The following is an 18,504-nucleotide window of genomic DNA, read 5'->3' on the forward strand; positions in this document are numbered from 1 at the left end:
TAAGAGTTGAAATGAGGGACAGGGCCCCAGGAAGGAGGCAAAACTCACAAAGTGACGGAGGGCAAGCTTCCTTCCAGCCCTATGGGAAAGGGGCTCCAAGTAGAAACGAAACTGATTTCCTAAACACTCAAGAGGCACACAGACACCTGAGTGTGAGAGTGGAGATTCAGACCTTCTCCTCTTCCCTTCCTGGCTCCTGTTTCCCCTCCAGACAGGCCTCAAGGGGTGCCTCTGTGACCCGGGGCCATTCTCCCTCACCGCGCTCACCACACTGCATGTATTTCTCTGTCTACGAAACTGCCTGGGGAGAAGATATGCATCTCTGTCTAGATGCTAGCATAAGGCAAAAACTTCCTATGTATTTGCTTATTCATGGGATACAGTTTATTTGTTAATGTTTTATTTATTTTTGAGAGAGAGAGAGTGAGAGAGAGAGAGAGAGACACGGAAAAAACACAAGTGGGGGAGGGGCAGAGAGAGACGGGGGAGGAGGGTACAGAGGATCCCAAGCTGGCTCTGTGCCTAGAGCAGACAACTGATGCGGGGCTTGAACTCACAAACCATGAGATCATGACCTGAGCCAAAGCCGGACGCTGAACTGACTGAGCCATCCAGGCGCCCTCATGGGATATACTTTATATAACACGATATGCGAGAGCAGATGTTGGTGGGTTCATTCTGCAGATGAACAAAGTGAAACCTTGAGAAAACAAACAGCTGCCTCAAAGTCACAAGGCCAGTAAATGGCAGACTTCCTTTTTAATCTAGACCCTTCAAGTTCTCCCTAGTCCACTGATGTGATGGGAGTGACTCACACACTTCTCAATACTGAGGGGACTGGCAAAGCCTTTCCGGGCATCCCAGGATGGCTGCATGAAGAGGCAGAAGACACTGCGGGGATGGAATGACCCTAGGGCTGGGGAAGCAGAGAAAGGAAAGGAAGCGGTCCCCTGCCAGAAGCTGCCTTGACGCTAAGCTATAGTAAGGAAACGAAGGCAGCCGGCCACTCCCCCTAACTTATGCCAAATGAAGCCCTTGCTCGGCAACTGCAGTGGTGTTAGTGATGTTATTCGAAGTCACTGTCACATTAGCTAAGGTAACTTACAGAACTCATGCAGATAAGCCAACAGAATGAAACAAGATGATGTGGGCACCTTCCCTTTGTGTCTGGGAAGCTCACCTGTCCTGGAGGCAGAAGGGCCTGAGGCTCTTCAGGCTAACCCAGTAACTGTCGAATATCATACCGGAGCTCTCCTGGGCAATGTGTATTCAGGAGCTGGCAGTCCAGGGTGGCCGGGCCAGGGAGGCCTCCAAGATCAGACCTCTGAACCTGACGCCCACCAAGGGGTAAGCTGCTTGAGGGCATTCTCAAGGGCAAGAACTGGACAACTGGATGCTGTTCACGTTCACACGCCCTAGGGCCAGACCTGAGCCCCACACCTCAAAGTGGATGGAGCAGGCTTGCTGAAATTAATCAGTCACCTTGCCAGCAAGGGGAGGGAGTTAGGGAGCATCACCCCGTTTTACAGATGAGGAGAGAAAAGGTAAGGAAGGAAGGAACACAAAGAATGAAAGTAGGAGAGAGGAAGAGAGGAAGGCAGTGGAGGAAGCACGGCAGAAGGAGACAAGGGAGGGGACCCTGCAAGCGTAGGAAAAAGCAGCAAGCCTCCAGGAGAGACTCCAGGCGGTGCGAGAGGCGGGGTGGAGGCAGGGGCTCGTTCACAGTCTCTCGCCCAGCCTGGCTGTGTGGGCTAAGGCAGCTCTAGGAGAAAGGAAGAGAATGTTCCTGGCTGGCTCCTGCCTAAAATAAAAACGTCTCTGCTGCTATAAATGCCCTTGGGATGCCTGTCTCTCTGGCTGTCCCGGCTTCCTCGGTGGTCCCCTGCCCACGCTAAGCCACCTCTCTGGGCCACGTGTCCCCCCACCACACACCACCGAGGCAGACTGCCTCGCAGACAGGATTCACAGGAGGTGGCATGCAAGTGAAGGTGGCACCTAATTTCCCTCAGGACTCTCACATCTCCAGCTGTACTGATGGAAGGGGAGAGGCCTTTTGCCCAGGTTCTGCCTGTCTCTGTCAGCCTGAATGGGAATCTGACACGGGACTCCCTCCACTGCCTTCTAGAGGAGAGAGTCTAAGTGATTCGCATCACCTACCCAGGCCTCCTTTTCCTTGTCACTAGATAAAGCCTCCTGCAGCTGTATGGGAAGGAATGGATAAGTGGGGGGTCCCTAGGGCCTGGCAGCAAGCCCTGCCCTGGCACACAGCGGACAACAGATCTGAGTCTGTGCCTCCACTCCTGCCAACCCTGCCCTCATCCCTCCCTTCCCCTAAAAGTTGTCCCACACCTGAAGGATCTCTGCAAAATGCAAATTTGTGTGATTCTCTGTCCCAGTTTGCGCCCGTTCCTTGTCCCCTGGCGTCCTCAGGGAAACGTGAAGACGTGACCCCGGAAGAGGGCCCTCGTGATCTACAGCCCATAAACCCCTCTAGCTTGGTCCCCTTGCTTCTCTTCCCAACCCATGCCTGCTCTGTTCTGGCACACGGCCCCCGAAGTGGACCCTTCACACTCTCCAGTGACACGCTCCACCTCCACGCCTTGCTTTGTCTGCAGCCCCCAGGGATCCTGAGGCAGGTTTCCACAAGGGCACCGACCAGCTGTGCCCACCTCCACTGCACGCTGCCCTGCACCGTGATGACTGCTTTCTTGCCTGTCTCCCTTATGAGTTCCACAAATATGATGTCGTAATTCACTTGTGTGGCCCAAGTGCCCAGAAAAAGACCTGTGAAAGAACAGGTAGCAAATAAACGCTGACGGACCAACAGCTATTCGGGCAGATGAAAGGACATCCTGCTGCCTGCCAAGCAATCCCACACGGCGCGGGGTCCAGGAGCTGCCGTCAAGTTGGCCAAAGGAAGGCAGTCATCTGTCACCAAGATCTCAAGGCTTTGACGTTTCTCGGCCCTGTGGATGGCACCCAGGTTCTCCCAGTCCATCGGACGCAACACCTGCACGGTGCCTCCTACCCAGTCCGATTCTCCCTGCTTACCGGGAATCAGGCCAAAGATGGCCCAGGGCTGACGTTTTCCTCACATGCCCAGACTGAGTTCAAGTCCTTGTTTCTGAGGCCCATCCCCTCTGGTCCTGATCTTACTTCTCCATCAACACTGCTCCAGTCCCTCCACGGCTGGTCCCAGCTCCCCTGCCCAGGCCTTGCTCCACTCTGGTGGCCCCCTCACACGGCAAGCTCTCTCTCCCCCTACCCTAAGCCTCTCCACTTGGGCAATGTTCCCCCAGGACACCCCTGGCCCAGGCACATTTCCAACCCATGCCACTGCCCTTCCACAGGCCCACGCCTGCTCCTCTTGACCTCTAGTATTTCCTTCACAGTTACGACTGAACCGCTAGACTTCAGAGCCTCTGTGTAATATACCTGCGCACCATTCAGAGACGAGCTACGAACACGAAGTATATCCATATCCCCCACGGTGCTGGTAGAAATGGCTTCAGAGTCTTCATGACACACATCATATCCACAATCAGTCAAGGAACCAGGGGCTGTGCTACAAGCTTTTCCTACGCTCTCCCCGTTAAATTTCACCCTCAGTTTCACCACAAGAACTCTGCTGACAGCCTACTTACACATGAAGAAACTCCGGCTCAGAAATGTTGTTTGCCCAGGGATACCCAACTCTGAGCTGCAGAGTCTGGATTCAAACCCAGGCCATCTGACACTAAGGCTTGCGTTCTTAAGGGTTTATATGGTCCCATGTCGTGTGTTTAGCAAGCTCACGGGACAGTGGTCCTCTTGGTCAGCCCAGGGCGCTTGCAGCAATGACTCTCTTACAAAGAGAGCCAAGCTGTAGGGAATTCTCTGCAGACTGTGCTGAGAAGGCGCGCACGTAGTTACATCATTCTGCACGTAGAAAGGCACACGGGTGGTGTCTTTCCCAAGTGTCCCGACAGGGCTCTTGTTGTGGTCCCACTGGTATGTGGGCTCAACGAGAGCAGGGATCTTGGTGTTTTACTGCGGCATCCCAGGTACCTAAAGGAGGGCCCAGAACAGAGGAGATGCTCCTATTTATTCAGTGAAAGAAAAACATGAATGAGGTAGGCAATAAGCCCCCAAAGCCCTACCAGGCCAAAAACGTCACTCATGAAAAGGAAGCTCAGAGGGAACAGAACTCTGTATCAGAGTCATAGCCTCCCCAAAGCAGCCAACCAAGGCCTCTTCTGTGGATTCACACTAATTTTCTCCTGGTTCCAAACTCCTAAGAACGCAGGCTCATAAGTACTTCATCTTCGGAGTTTCGACAACGCCGAAGCATCTCTCTACTCTGATTCTCCTTTGGAGACCATCCCAAAGCACCCCTGTGGATCCGTCTTCTGAGGGGCAGTTCTGGGCCACCTTCCTCACGCTGTCTGCTGTCTCTGTCATCCTTACCACAGAGGAGAGGCAGGGACTCGGGATTCTTGGATTCTCAAGTGATGACCTCTCTGCATAAAAACCCTCTCTCCTCACCCGTAAGGGAGAAGATATGCAGACAGCGAAAGGGCAGCAGATTTCTAGGGTGCTAAGGAGTCCATCGCGCACCCCCAGCAGCCCCTGACACTCTGCGGAATGAGGAAACAGATACTAGCTAAGCTATCCACCAATTCTTTCCAAAGCTACCACTCCCCAAGGTCAAAAAAAAGCCATTAACATCTCACCTTGGCCCGACATGAGATAAACATCACCAGCCAGGCAGCCGCACTTTGTCTGCTCTAGACAATTCCTTCCTCTCTCCGCCTTTACTCACTCTAGAAAAATAAACCCCAAATGCCTTCATGAATAAAGGCTGCATACGCTCAAAAGAGGCAACGAAAATGAAGTTGTGGGTAAAGGTGACCAAAAATGCCAAATCAGACTTTTGACCAAATGCAACAAGATGAAGGTGATATTTTTTTTCAATAAAACAGTAACTTAAACTTTGAATTACTGCCTGATTTTACTGCTTAGAGATGAGAGAGCCTACAGTGCTGAACGAAAAAGTCGTATCACTCAAACAGGATTTTCTTTGCTTGGCATCACCTATGTGAAAAATACATTTAAGTAATAAAATGCCCTTGGCAAGAGTTCATTGTCTGATGATGGAGCGGAGTTGTGGACATGGTGCGGACTGCACAGTCTTTTTTCCTCTTTTGATGATAGAGTTTCCACCTCCACACAGATCTCATCTCATTTCTCCTGGAAACTGATGAACTGTCCCATGAGGTTGACTCTTGTGGCCACTCTGCCCCTTGAGCGAAGTGCGAGCTGATGGTGCCTAGTGCTTATTCCATGTCCAGAAATGTCTAGGTCCTGTCATTCATGGGGAACCCCTCTCCTTTTGTACTTTCTACTGAAGCCCAAACTACAGATCCGGTGACTCTGAGATTGCCAACGGCTTGATACTGAGATCACAAGACTGGGTGACATACAGGCATCTGAGGCGGGAAGGCAGGTACCTGACTAACTTCTGGGGATGTACAAAAAGATCCAGATCTCAATCCAGGAGGCCAGCCCTGAGGACAAAGGGGGCATGAGACATGCCCAACACTTGCAAAAAGCTGAGTCTTGTGATGAGGTGCCAGGACTCCAACCAGGGGAGTGGGGATAGTTATATAAATGAATTGTCCAGAATCCAAAAAGGAGGGGCAGGAATAGAGACCTGGCTATGAAGAGGTAGGCATTGTGGACAAGACACCACCGGAAGTCCCTGTGGGGATTGTAAGCGTGAGTGTATTATTTTTTAATCTTTTTAATATTTTTTTTTGAGAGAGAGAGAGAGAGAGAGAGAGAGAGAGAGAACGAACAAACAAGCAGGGGAAGGGCAGAGACAGAGAAAGAGAGAAAAAATCCCAAGCAGGCTATGCACTGACAGCACAGAGCCTGATGCAGGACTTGAACCCACGAACAGGAAGATCACGACCTGAGCCAAAACAAGGAGTCGGATACTCACTGACTGAGCTGCCCAGGCGACCCCCCAAGGGTGAGTTTAAATGAAGATGCAGGACAGTCATCCAGGTACCAAGGAAACAAGACACAGGAGAAGGTGGTGCAGCTTCTGAGGGTCAATCAGCCTTAGATGTGCACCCCAGCCTCGTGTCCTTGGGCATGGAATGGGACCAGGAAGGCGGTAGAGTCTGGACAGTGCCTCAGTCTACAGAAGTCTGAGCAAGGCAACACCCCTTCAAAGATCCAGGAGCTTGTTACTTATCTTGTCCTTGGCTCCAAGCTTCACACAAGTCTTTGCTTCCTGTGATTTCAAAGTTAGAAAGTTCAAACTAGTCTCCTCCCACTCCTACCAAGTTTCTCCTTGTGTATTTTGATATCAATCCAGAACCTGTGTTAATCAGGCCAAAATTCATTAAGGAAGGCCAACTGTGATCTCCAGGAAGCTAGCGGCTCCGCATGTAACGTAATTTTTGTTTCATACAGCTGAGTGATTTTTCAAACAGTCTAACACCAAGCTCTGGATGAGGGTGGGAGGGAACCCCCATAAAAGAAATGGAACAGATACTGTCTCACAGAGCCTGTTGCAACATGCGTGCTCCCTCCCGTTTGGGGGAATCCTGCACAACAAAGTAATAACGAGCACTCACATCGTGGCACCTTCATCGTGTCCCTGCCACAGATAATTAAGCTCATCAATTAACGCCTTCCCTTTGCTGCCTTGGGAGGAAGCCACGTGTGAAGTTCAGAGGGAAGGCAGTGTATCAGCCACCAAAACCCTCGGCAGCTACACTGCTGACCTCCCAGGATCAGAGAGGGGTTAGAGCAGAGGCATGAGAACGAGCCAGGGTGAGTTCAAATCCTTCCTGGCTCCCGACTTCCTAGCTATGGGAAAGTGAGTTAAGCCTCCCGTTCCCGACTTTCCTAATTTATAAAATGGAGGATATAATAATACCTGACTCAATGGGATGATATAATCCATTTACGCAACTAGCATTTTTGTGGAGCACCTACTATGTGCCAGGCAATATTCTAGTTGATAGTGATATAGCAGGGAACAAAAGAGGAAACTGTGTTATCCTCTAGGGGCTTACATTCTAGAAAAGGAAGCCAGATGCTAGAAAAAAATCAACAAAGAATGAAATGATGTGTATGTATCAAGTGCTTAGCACAAGGCCAGACACAGAGCATGCGCTCGGGGAGAGATGAAAGGCACACGATACGTTTAGGATACCTGTCGGCCCTACCACGCCTGTCCATGGAAAGAATGGACGATTTTTCAGCCTTCTTCCTGGGGAGCCTGGCCAAGCTTCTGTCCCTCCAGTGTGACAGAAGTAAACAAGGATCTAATAAGAATCCTACAGGAGTCAGGAATTTGGAGACAGACAAACCCAGACTCAACTATCAACTCTCACTTGCTCACTCATTGTCCTAGAGCAAGTCACTTAACTTTCTTTTTCTTTAATTTGTTTTAAGTTTGTTTGTTCGTTTGTTTACTTTGAGAGAGAGCATGCATAATCGAGCGGAGGAGAGGCAGAGAGAGACAGAGAGAAAATTCCAAGCAGGCTCCGCACCATCCGTGCAGTGCCTGATGTGGGTCTCGAACCCATGAACCATGAGATCGTGACCTGAGATGAAATCAAGAGTCAGATGCTTAACCGACTGAGCCACCCAGGTGCCCCAAGTCACTTCAGGTGGTGATGCCCAGTTTCCGCATACATAAAATGGGGATGCTAGTGGAACCTGCCTCCCTGAGCTGTGAGGATTAATTAGGACTATGGTTAGGACTCAGCTGGGTGCCTGGCACAGTACCAGTGCTCATTCCCCCCTGCCAGACCCACCCTCATCCCCACGCAGACTCAGGCAGCCGCAGCTGCTTCGGGGACCGTGCCCAGGGTGCCTGAGTCACTTCACTTGTCACCCATAAAGATGCCATAAATGCCAGCCCCACAAGGTGGGTTTGCCCCTTCTGCTTGATAACGGCATCGGCTGTGCAGCAGCAGGATGTGCCCCAGAAGCTGGAGCCACGGTGGGGTGATTGACGACCCTCTTCTTCCTTGCAGACCGTACAGTCCTGGTGGGCAAAGGCTCACCTTCCTGAGCATTCCTCTCGGGGCCTGGGCTGTCACTGGGACCCAGAAAACACTTGAGGGATGAAAATGAGCTGAAGCAGAATCAGTCCAGGGGGCCACCGAGAAGCCACTATTCGAGAGGAACTCATCACTTTGATCCCCCCGCCCCCTCAAAAAGCTCCCTGTGAGACGTATTAGTAAAAAATAAATGTCCTGCTAAAGACATTACAGGACCACAGAAGCGGTTATATCAGAAAGAAAATGTCAGTTAGTTTTCTCAATCTCCAGAATCTCTCTTCAGCTGTCTAGTGACCCATTCCCTCCTTCAGGAACAGCCACCATTTCACTGGTTCCGGGTGTTTCCCCGGCTATCCACAAGCTCAGCCTTCCAGGGAAATAATGGGCCCTTGTAGGGATCCACCATGTTTCGAAGGCAGGGGATTTATACAGAGCACATAATTTGCCACAGACAAATATACTGTATTTATTGGAGTTATAATCAGAACAAAATTAAAGTTTCCATAGTTCCAGAACACAACCAAATAAACAATTCTAACAGAAGGGACTCTCAGCAGCCAGAGAAACAAACCACAAAAGGAAGTCACAAGTCTGAGGGTTCCCTAAGTAGCCCCACTGAGATCATCCAGAACTGCCCCCACCTGATGCCACGACACACAGGCGCACACATGCACAGGGCAGGTGACCAAGGATAGCAACGTGTGACACGGACCTAACGGGAGCTGTCAGAAAGGATCCGTAAGTTACTAGAAAGGAAAAACCAAGATTTAAATTTAGGGCCATGACAAACCATAGCTCTGAGGCATTTGAGAGGCAAGAGCAGGAAAGTGACATTTCCCCAAACAGAAGCTCAGCTCCAGTGCAATGATCCCACTCACCATCTGTACCGGGTGTAAAGCTGCTGGCCGGCCTCCCCACCGGCTTTGTGACACCAGAAGGAGGGAGCAGGCAGGCTACTGACAGGGAGGGCTGGAAGCAGATGCTTCAGGGAAAGAGACTTGTGTCCTAGCCACCACTAAGAACACATCCACTCTATGCACTGGGGAAGAAGAACCTTACCCTTCCTAGGGGAATGATGACCAGGAAAGTCAGGTACACGCCCTTGTGAAAGAACATGGCCAAGTCCATTCCTGTTCCACCAGTACTCAAGTGGATGACAAGGACAGAAATGATGAGGCCTATACCTACTTCAGTTTTGCACTCATTAGTTTTGATCCTTACTTGGAAAGCCTACGAGGTTCTTCAGGTATTTGCTAATCAGATGGGTGGGAAATGGCATCAGACTATAGTTTCACCTGCACAAAACCCCTCCCCGCTTCCTGCTCCCACAAGGCAGCGCCATTCAGGGCCGGGGCCATGGGCTTTGCAGTCTGAAGGACTTCCGCTTGATCCCAGGGTTGCCACATGCTAATTGAGTCTGGTTTGCCCCTCTGTAGACTGAAAATAACAACAACACTTACTTCAAGCGCTGTTTTATTTAAGGCAAATGAAATGAAAAATGCTCTGGGAGTGTTTAGCACCGGGACTCCCCATCTGGTCCTCCTTCCTTTTCCTAAGAAGGGCCCTGAATCTTCCCATCCCATTCCCTAGGTTAACCTGGTGCCTCCCAGCTGAGGACACCTGAGCTCCTCGAAATATGCAAAGAACTGTTACCAGAACTCTGGTTCCTTCCCTCTGCTCCTCTCCTGTCATCTCTTCCCATGACACACTCTGCCCAACCACGTGCTTTCTTGGTCAGGGACAACATAAGCCACCCCAAAGGTTACGATACGTCAAGGGCTCATCATCCCCCAACCAGCTGCCACCTCGGTGCAGCAACTGGGCAAGGACAGCCATGCTGCCTCTGTCATCATTGGCTTCGTCTGATGGATGAAGAAGTGGAGTCTCTGAGAAATCACACGATTTGTCCAAGGTTACCGGGATAACACACAGGAAAGCTGAAAGGTGACTAATGTCTTCTGAGTCCTGATCAAATGCTCTTGTTATGTAACAAGCCGTCATTTCCCCAGCGGCTGGAGAAGTCCTTGTAGGTATTTGTGGAAATGAATGAAATCAATAAATAAGAATACATGAGGCCGAGCCTCCTGAACAGACAGATGATGGGGATAGTGCACAACCTGGTTTTCTTTTCCTCCCACCTGAGTAAGCGCAGCAGGGCCAGAGGATGAAAGAGTCACTGAGTGACCTCCCTTCTTCCCTAGAGGCAATGGCCACACTCGTCGGCTGCAGGGGAATGAGCTGCTGGCTGGAGGTCTCCACCCCTCCGACCTCTGCTCTTCCCAAGAGGCCCTGATTCGGTCTGGGTCCGGAAAGGGGTGAACGGAGACAAGCCACCTCACCTCTCCGAACTTCCGTGTCTTCCTCTGGAAGACAGGGATAGCACCATTGGCATTTTGGGGCTAGGTACTAAGTGAGAGAAGAGAGGTAAATAAAGCTTTTGGCATGGTGCAGCATCAGTAAACAATAGCTATTTTATCTTTATTGTTATGTGACTATTATCATGATCAACACTGTTGTTCATGTCATCAAGTGCATCTAAAAGAGCTATCTCCTCAAGATCTCCCACCCTCAAAACTCCCACAGCCTTTGGTGTCTGCTCAGCCGGGAGGGCTTGAGATTTTGCTTCTTTGGGAAGCAACAGCCGGCAGCACCTCCCCCAGTGAATGGCACGGCATGGCTGCCAGGGCTGGGGACCCAGGGAGCACTGTGACATGGCACGCAGGCAAGGTTAGAGCCAGAAGCACAGCACCAGCTGATGTTTCAGGGGCCGAGAGATGGCTTCCTAAGTCTCATGGGAGGGAGGGCAATGGGGACGCAGAAAGGAAGTCAGGAAGCAGGCAGAAAAAAAAAAGAGGGAAAGAAGAACCAAAATAAGCATGTGAGCCAGGGAAAACACAGGGGTAGCTCTATTTAACCGGAACCATCCACCCAGGATTTCTACACATGGGACTGCTGACACTATGTTTTCTCTCAGCTTCCTGGTGCCTATAAGCATCTGTTACCCTCCCGTGAAAAGCTCTTGAGTGGAAGTCAGGAAACTCAGGGTCTAGTCTCTGCTGAGACAATAACCTGATTCCTCTGGTCTCAGTCTTCATGTCTGTGAACACTGCTGGGGGGTCAAGGAGTGGGGACCAGGAGAGGCTGGACTAGTTAGGTTCTAGGCCTCCCCCCCAACTCAAATACACTGTGCCTGCATTAGCCAAAAGAATATTCTACCTCAAAATGGATGTGGTCTCCTCCCCAGGGAAGGGCCTACATCCCACAAAGCTGCCCACAGATGTGACTGTAGTCTCGGAGCAACATCATGGAAGTGAAGTCACATGCTCACCTCCTACAAACTCATGAGGCAAATTTAACTTCCTACCACCACTGGTTTTAATCCATGTGAGATGGCTGTCCGTTTCTCGTGGGCTCAGCAATCTCTCACAGATTTGAAAGGTGAGCAGTCTCTGTCTCCCAAATGGGCGTGTTTCTACTTGGGGATACAAATCACCTGGCTGGCTTGCTCCAAGGCATTTATAAAGAAAGGTAAAAAGAGTGATGATATCAGGATGTCAAATCTATCAACCTGGTAGAGCAAGTCTGCTAATCCTGCTGCCACTCATCTTACCTACCATCACCCCCGCCCCTCCGATGTCCTTAGCTTTTCATGCCAATCACCTTTGTTCTGGCAGAAACTGTATGTTGAGAGATTCACAAAGTAGTAGCAAGGTCATGGTTCTCGATTTCAAAGAGTTTTCAAGTAGATTAACAAATGGATCAGCTAGCATATTCTACCAGATTGGCCACAGTGACATGGTGGACCAGGGCAAGTGACCCTCAGTGCTGTGGGAACTGAAAGACAGCAAACCCAAGGGGGGAGAAGTCTTCTCGGTGGCCTTACAACTTGGTGCAAGGTTCTCAAGACGAGGAAAGAACAAGGCATGGGGGAGACCAGGAGCAAGGGCAGAGATTAGGAAAGAGGCTTCAGATTCTAACTAGAGCCTATTTTTGTCGTGAGGAGCAAGAAGAAGCTACTGCATTTACTCAAGCCGAGGAGAAGCACAGTCTGAGTGCCCGGAGAGGAGGCCAGGAAGAACAACGCGACCCTAGCCAGTAGGAGGCATTGGAGAGCCACGTGAGACCTAGATGAGGAGCTACAGAAACGCAGGAACAGAGAGAGGATGAGAGGGTCTGCTCCTGACAGAGCCTGCATATCGCCACCCTTGTAGGCTTCCCATCTCCCTCCTGGTCCCTGCTCGTGAGCATCCAAGTCTTTGACACCTCCTCTGAACCAAAATGGAAGAACACAAAACCAAAAATCTTTACAGCCACTCTCCCTTAATAGCTTCTAATTTTCCATTAGCCCTGCTGGGGAAGGCAAGCAGAAATGCCTTCAGGCTCCCAAAGTCAAAACTGTAGCAACAGCCCATATCTCATATTGAATGCACCAACCCTAGGGGCTAACATGCTAATTCCTAGGATGTGGCCACCCTCCTCCTTCTCCCACACCTTCTACAATGTGAGGGCCTTGGTGCCAGTGACCTGAGGGCGGTGGGATACTATGAAGGTCTCCTTCATACCCAGGACCTGGAGAGCTCTGCTACTGTCTCTCAGTGTCTCCTGAGTGACCTCACCAGCACACCTGCTTACGATCTCATTCAATAGGAAGCCGAGGGAATGACTTCTGGAAGCCATGCAAAGCAGATGAGGCTTTCATAAAGAGATATTCTCCACTGAACCTGGATGCCCACTCAACTCCAAAGTCCCCTCAGATGCATCATCTCATACTGAGACAGAAATATCCAAATCTACACTATTTTTTAGGGAAAAAAGAAGTATAAATACTGAGAGTAAGGTTTTTTTTTTTTTTTTTAAACTAGGCAAAGAACTTTACTAATCTTGTTTCAAACTTTATTCCCAGGCTTCTTCAGCTTAATTAGCTGCAAAGAATGAATTGTGTGTAAGCAAACACTGAGAAGAGCTGCAGTGTCCGAGGGGCTTGGGCTTAAAAATATTAGAGATCTAGATTTTATCAGATCCATGAACAAAATTTTTAGAAAGCAGTCATAATATAAAGTAGCAGCTCCCAGTCACTTCTTCAAGCTTTATCGTCTTCACAAGTTGACTCAATTCAGTTGGCTTCATTCTTGGAAGCTTCATCAAAATCCTCCACAAGATCTGGAACTTTATCATCATCATCCTCTCCGGTAGCAAGTGGTGCCTTTCCGTCTACAGATTGTTTGGGCAGAGCTTCAGCCAGCCTTCTTAACCTAGTCAGCACCAAGTTGGTTTAAGATACCGGGGGGGGGGGGGGGGGGGAGGGGGGCGGGGGGGGCGCCTGGGTGGCGCAGTCGGTTAAGCGTCCGACTTCAGCCAGGTCACGATCTCGCGGTCCGGGAGTTCGAGCCCCGCGTCAGGCTCTGGGCTGATGGCTCAGAGCCTGGAGCCTGCTTCCGATTCTGTGTCTCCCTCTCTCTCTGCCCCTCCCCCGTTCATGCTCTGTCTCCCTCTGTCTCAAAAATAAATAAATGTTAAAAAAAAAATTTTAAAAACAAAACAAAACAAAACAAAACAAAAAGATACCGGGGAGCATTTCTGTCAGCTGCTCTGTCTCAGCATGGCCTGTAATGGTGAAGGGGTTCGCTGCCAGGGATGCCTGAACTTTAGGGTTGTTAAAGTGGATCACTGTTCCTTGGTTTGTGAACATATTCACTTCTTCAATACCAGAGATACTGTTTACCCCTAACTTCTTTAAGGACAACTGAAGTTTTTTATCATCTGCCGTAGCTGTTCTATGAACCACCTTCTTCTTTCGGCGAGCAGTTCCTTTCCCACCAACGTGTGCTTGTGCTTGCAGCTTTGGCGAGTTTCTCCCGGTTCATGATAGTTTCCTTCATCTTGTTGGAGCGGAAATGGGACCACGCGGGGGGCTAGGGTTGGCGCTCAGGGGGTCTCGGGTGGACCAGCGGAGATTAGGCGCATACACGTGGGGACGCAAGATGGCAGCGAGAGAGTAAGCTTTTAAAAACTCATTTGTGAAGATACTTTGGAAGTCCTCACTAGAGAGCTTGTAACCATAAAAGATAGCTCTATGGTTTGAGCTTTAACAAGGAAGAGAAGGGCATCTTCTGAAGTACCTAGCAATGTGACTGAGGCCACCAGCAGGCTGGACATTCTACTCCCCAAATAATTGGCTGGAATATAAACACTGGATCTAACACTTGGTGCTAGGTATTTTTTGCTCATTTACTTGGTTGGGAGTCCATGGAGAAATGGAACCAACTTGGAAACGGTCCATCATTTAGAACAAGAGAAATGGAAGCAATATTTTCTCTAACAAAATGTGCAAATCCCACGTGAGACAAGATGCTAGTTTTAAGATTCCATTTCAATGAACAAGGGTTGAGCTTGCCTCAAGAACAAAACGATTTTTTGCGAAACAGCAATTTGAAGTTCATCCTTTTGTCAACAAAATTGCTGTGTAATTTCCAAACTTCTCACAGAGAAGCAATTAGCCAACAAACACATCCGTGAATCATAACACCCTGGGAGAAGGAGAAGAATCCCAGCTCTGTTCTCCACCCTGGAGCGCCTCTGTTGTCCTGGTCTGCAGGAGGGAACCTGAACCCCTAGTCTCTGTCTCTGGTCGTATCCAGGCCTTCCTCCCTGTGTGCATGGCAGGCATCTGGCAGGCAGATACAGACTACTGGGGGACATGTGAACTTCCACTGCAGTGGCAGCTAAAAGTGCCGACTCCTAGAGGGCAGGCACCATGCCCGATCCTGCCTCCACACTCCCCAAGGCACAGCCAAGTAGGGGGACCACAACACAGCAAGCATTTTTGCTGCCTAAAGTCAATGAAAGAGCAGACTCAGTCAAGTTCAGACGCTATGCAGAGTTTCATCTTGAAAGCATGAAACACCTCTCAAAAGCTCCAGAAACCCCAAGTTGGAACAGAAAAAGGGTCATGGCACAAATAGAATAGGCAGATTTTGTAAAAGGAAAATCCCTTTGTTCCCCTGGGCTTTCAAGCAAGGGGCTTTGACAAGAAGCAACTTGATTCTCCTGAGACTCTCAGGCACCTGTCATCATGAAGCACTTTCTCTTTCTCACAGTACTCTCTGGCTCAGTTTCAGATTCCAGGCTACCTCCTCCCTCATCTCCTTACATGCTTATACAGCCATGGAACTGAGCCAAGCCACAAAGAAAAAGCAACACAAGAACAAGGAAACTTGGGCCACAGTTTTCCTTCCCACCTCTCTGTGTTCAATGGGCAAGAGGCGAAGACTAGCAGAGCCACAAAGACAGGCATGGTGAAGTGGGCCAGATGGGTGCAAAGGTGTATCTAACGAACCTGACAGTTTATGAGTTTGAGGGCTCTGCCTTCAAACGTGGTAGCCTGAAAGTCACTTCCTTTATCTTTCCAGGGACCGTCTCTTCTCTACTCCAACCCTTCCTTTCACCAACATTTACTGAGTGCCTACAAGCTGCAGGCACTGTAGCCAGGGATAGAAAGTAACGGGGACTAGCAGAACAGCACAAAACCAGCACAAGACGACACTCCCAAGGGTTATGCTAAACTGAAATAATAAAACCCTCACTGTAGATGAAGGTGAGACACAATTCCGTCTTAAAAAGCATGAATACAAGGCAGCTAAATGCCCTGGGCCGTACTTGGAAAGAGCCTGGGCACACCTCTCAGGGGAGATGTGCCCATCGGCAGCCTCTACATTTAAGTCTTGGTTTACAATCAAGGGCAAATAAAAATTACAGTTTCTTGGACAGCCACATTTACATGAATTTCTGGGTCCCTCTGGCTCCCAGGCTCTCTAAGCCTTCCTCCTTATCAGCGGTCCAAGTGTGCTCACTGTTGGAGGATCACAGATCAGCCCCCGCCTCCAAACGCAGAGTACCCCGAGGCAAGGGCTTTGAATGGTTCATCTCTGTCATTCCCGGGGCTGGACACAAAGCTGGTGTGAAGGTACACATACAGTAAATGGTGAATTGAGGTCTTTTGTCCAGGACTGAGAGTTCCAGAAATGGGAGTTCATTTGTCTGTAGAGATTTTTACATTAGATTACATTTGCTCACCAAGCTACTCCTTCCAGTAAGACAAAAAAGGGTTCCCCAAACTACTCCATCATGTCAGTCCTTAAGGACACAATAAACTCTCATTTCCATTATTTTCCTGTCAAGTCCATCAGGAGGCCACATGGAGACCTCCATGGTGCACCCCTGCTCACCTCTTTGGCCTCATCTCTCTCCCTTCCCCATCCACCGATGTTCGATACGCGAGTGTCTACTGACTGAGTCACTTCTCTGTGCTAGGCATTGGGTAAGCTGCTGGGGATGAAGCAGTGAGCCAGAGATAAATGTGGTTCCTATTCTAAGTTACTCATAGTTTACTGGAGGAAAGAGATACTAATTTAGTAACCCTACAAATAGAAAATTAGACTTTAACTTTGGTGAATGCCAAGAATAAAAGGTATGCAGCACGGGTGAGATATGCGACAAGGGGCACGACCAGCCCGAGGGCATGAGGGAAGGCGCTTATGATCTGGAGGATAAGCAGGAGTTCCTAGGCTTGTGTGAAGGGAGGGGGAGCATCAGGGCTCACTCCCACCTCTGTCAGCATCCTTCACACTTCTCGTATACAGCTCAGCCATCACCTCCTCAGGAGGCTCTCTGTAACTTGCCAGGAGAGGGAGGAGGCCCTCCTGCGTGCCCATGTGGTGCTCTGCACATGCCCACCTTTATTAGGAAGCCACTTACCAACACAAGACTTTCCATTTCCCCTTCTGAAATGGAAAATCTAGGAGGCCAGGAACTTCACCTAATACATTTTTACATCTGCAATGCCCAGAGAGGAACAAGCACCCAGTTCATCCCTGGTGAATGGAAGGAGAGACAGATGAACATACAGACAGATGGACACACTGTTTGTCACTTTCACCCAGCTTTCCTGTTTCTTTCAGACCTGCGTATCGGCACACATCAGTGTCTGGGCAGTCAGTGGCATCTTTGTATTTAGCATCAAGATCCTGTACTTCCCTGTCTCCCCGGGGTTCCCAGAAGGCAATCTGAACAAACTGTCATCCTCATCAGTGGGCAGAAGGGCAGAATCATCCCCCAGCCCCAAGAGATTCTGGACTGGAAGAAGCCCAGGGCTACACTCCAAAGCTACTCTGGCACATTTTGAGAACTCTATACATCATTCAATCATCAAATCTTTCGTTCACAAATATTGAGTGAGCACTTCCTTTGTGTAGACACTACTCTAGAAACTGAGCAGTCTGCTATACAGTCTGGAGGAACAAGTGAAATGAGATCATTGCAGACACAGGTAATCAGTATGAAGAAAGCAGAGAAACAGATTAGAAAGTAACTGAGGGGAAAGCTGGCTCTGTTGTGTGGTGGGTGGTCAAGGAGGGGTTCTCAGAGGAGGGGACTTTTCAGCTAAGACCTGAATGATGAGAAGGAGGAAGTCATGTGAAGTTTTGGTGGAAAGACATGCAGGCAGAGGGAACGGCATGCACAAAATCCCTGATGCAGGACCAGTTCGGCACGCTACAGGGAGAAATGCACACCAAGGTGATCAGACAGAGCAACGGACAGAGAGGCACAGTAAAATATGGTTAGGATGAGGCCAGGTCATGGCGGGCCTGGGGAGCACAATAAGGATTTGTGACGTCGTTGTACAGGTGACGGGAAGCGCACAGGTGTTTGGATCGCTTGCTCAGCTGCTCTGTGAGGAACCAACCTCAGAGAACACTGATGGAAACAGAGAGGCCAGTGAGGAGGCCAAGTGGGGGCCCACGTGCAAAAAGACGGTGGCACCAGTGTCACGGGACAGCAGTGACGACCCAGAGTCAAATCATGCTACCGTGTGGAGGTAACAGAGAACAAGGCTGGCTAACGGATCAGCTGAAGAGGAGGAGAGCAAATGGGGAGACCAAGAGGACTGTTAGGGTTGGGGCCTGAGTCACCGGGTTGAGAGCACAGTCATAGCAGCCACGAGAGAGACCGTGGGCGATGAGGAGAATCATCTGTTTGGGCCACAGTGAATGGGAGATGCCAATCACGCATCTGAGTGAGCAGATCTTGCAGGCCATCCAAACGCCATTCTGTCAATGCGCCATGCTGCCATGAAACCAGCCAAGGTGAACAGTTCACGTGCTTCGAGTATCGAGAAAGACCGACACTGTTTGGGTTCTGCTACATCTAGGTTCAGACCCACCTCTGTCACTTATAACTGTAGGACCTCAGGCAAGGAACCACCTTTTGGGGATGGTCTGCTCTTCCTCTGCGAAAATGAGAACAAAACCGATTTACCCCAGGGTCGTGAGGACCGGACTGGATGCGGAGCGGCCAACACCCAGGGCACAGCGGGAGTGGGGCCAGCGGCGCACCCCGGCTGCTCGGCCCTGCTCCTGACAGCCGGGCCCGCCCACCGGTG

The 18,504-nt window shown here is 50.0% G+C and overlaps 1 protein-coding gene and 1 pseudogene across 1 annotated transcript in view; both read right to left on the reverse strand.

Annotated features, from left to right (window-relative positions):
- Positions 1-18,504, reverse strand: part of SPOCK1 (SPARC (osteonectin), cwcv and kazal like domains proteoglycan 1) — a 515,798-nt gene that overhangs the window by 99,269 nt on the left and 398,025 nt on the right. The gene's annotated exons all lie outside the window — the stretch shown is intronic.
- LOC128315273 (transcription factor BTF3-like) lies at positions 12,585-14,159 on the reverse strand (annotated as a pseudogene).

The sequence above is a fragment of the Acinonyx jubatus genome, chromosome A1 (genome assembly GCF_027475565.1).
Source record: "Acinonyx jubatus isolate Ajub_Pintada_27869175 chromosome A1, VMU_Ajub_asm_v1.0, whole genome shotgun sequence".
Lineage (NCBI taxonomy): Eukaryota > Metazoa > Chordata > Mammalia > Carnivora > Felidae > Acinonyx > Acinonyx jubatus.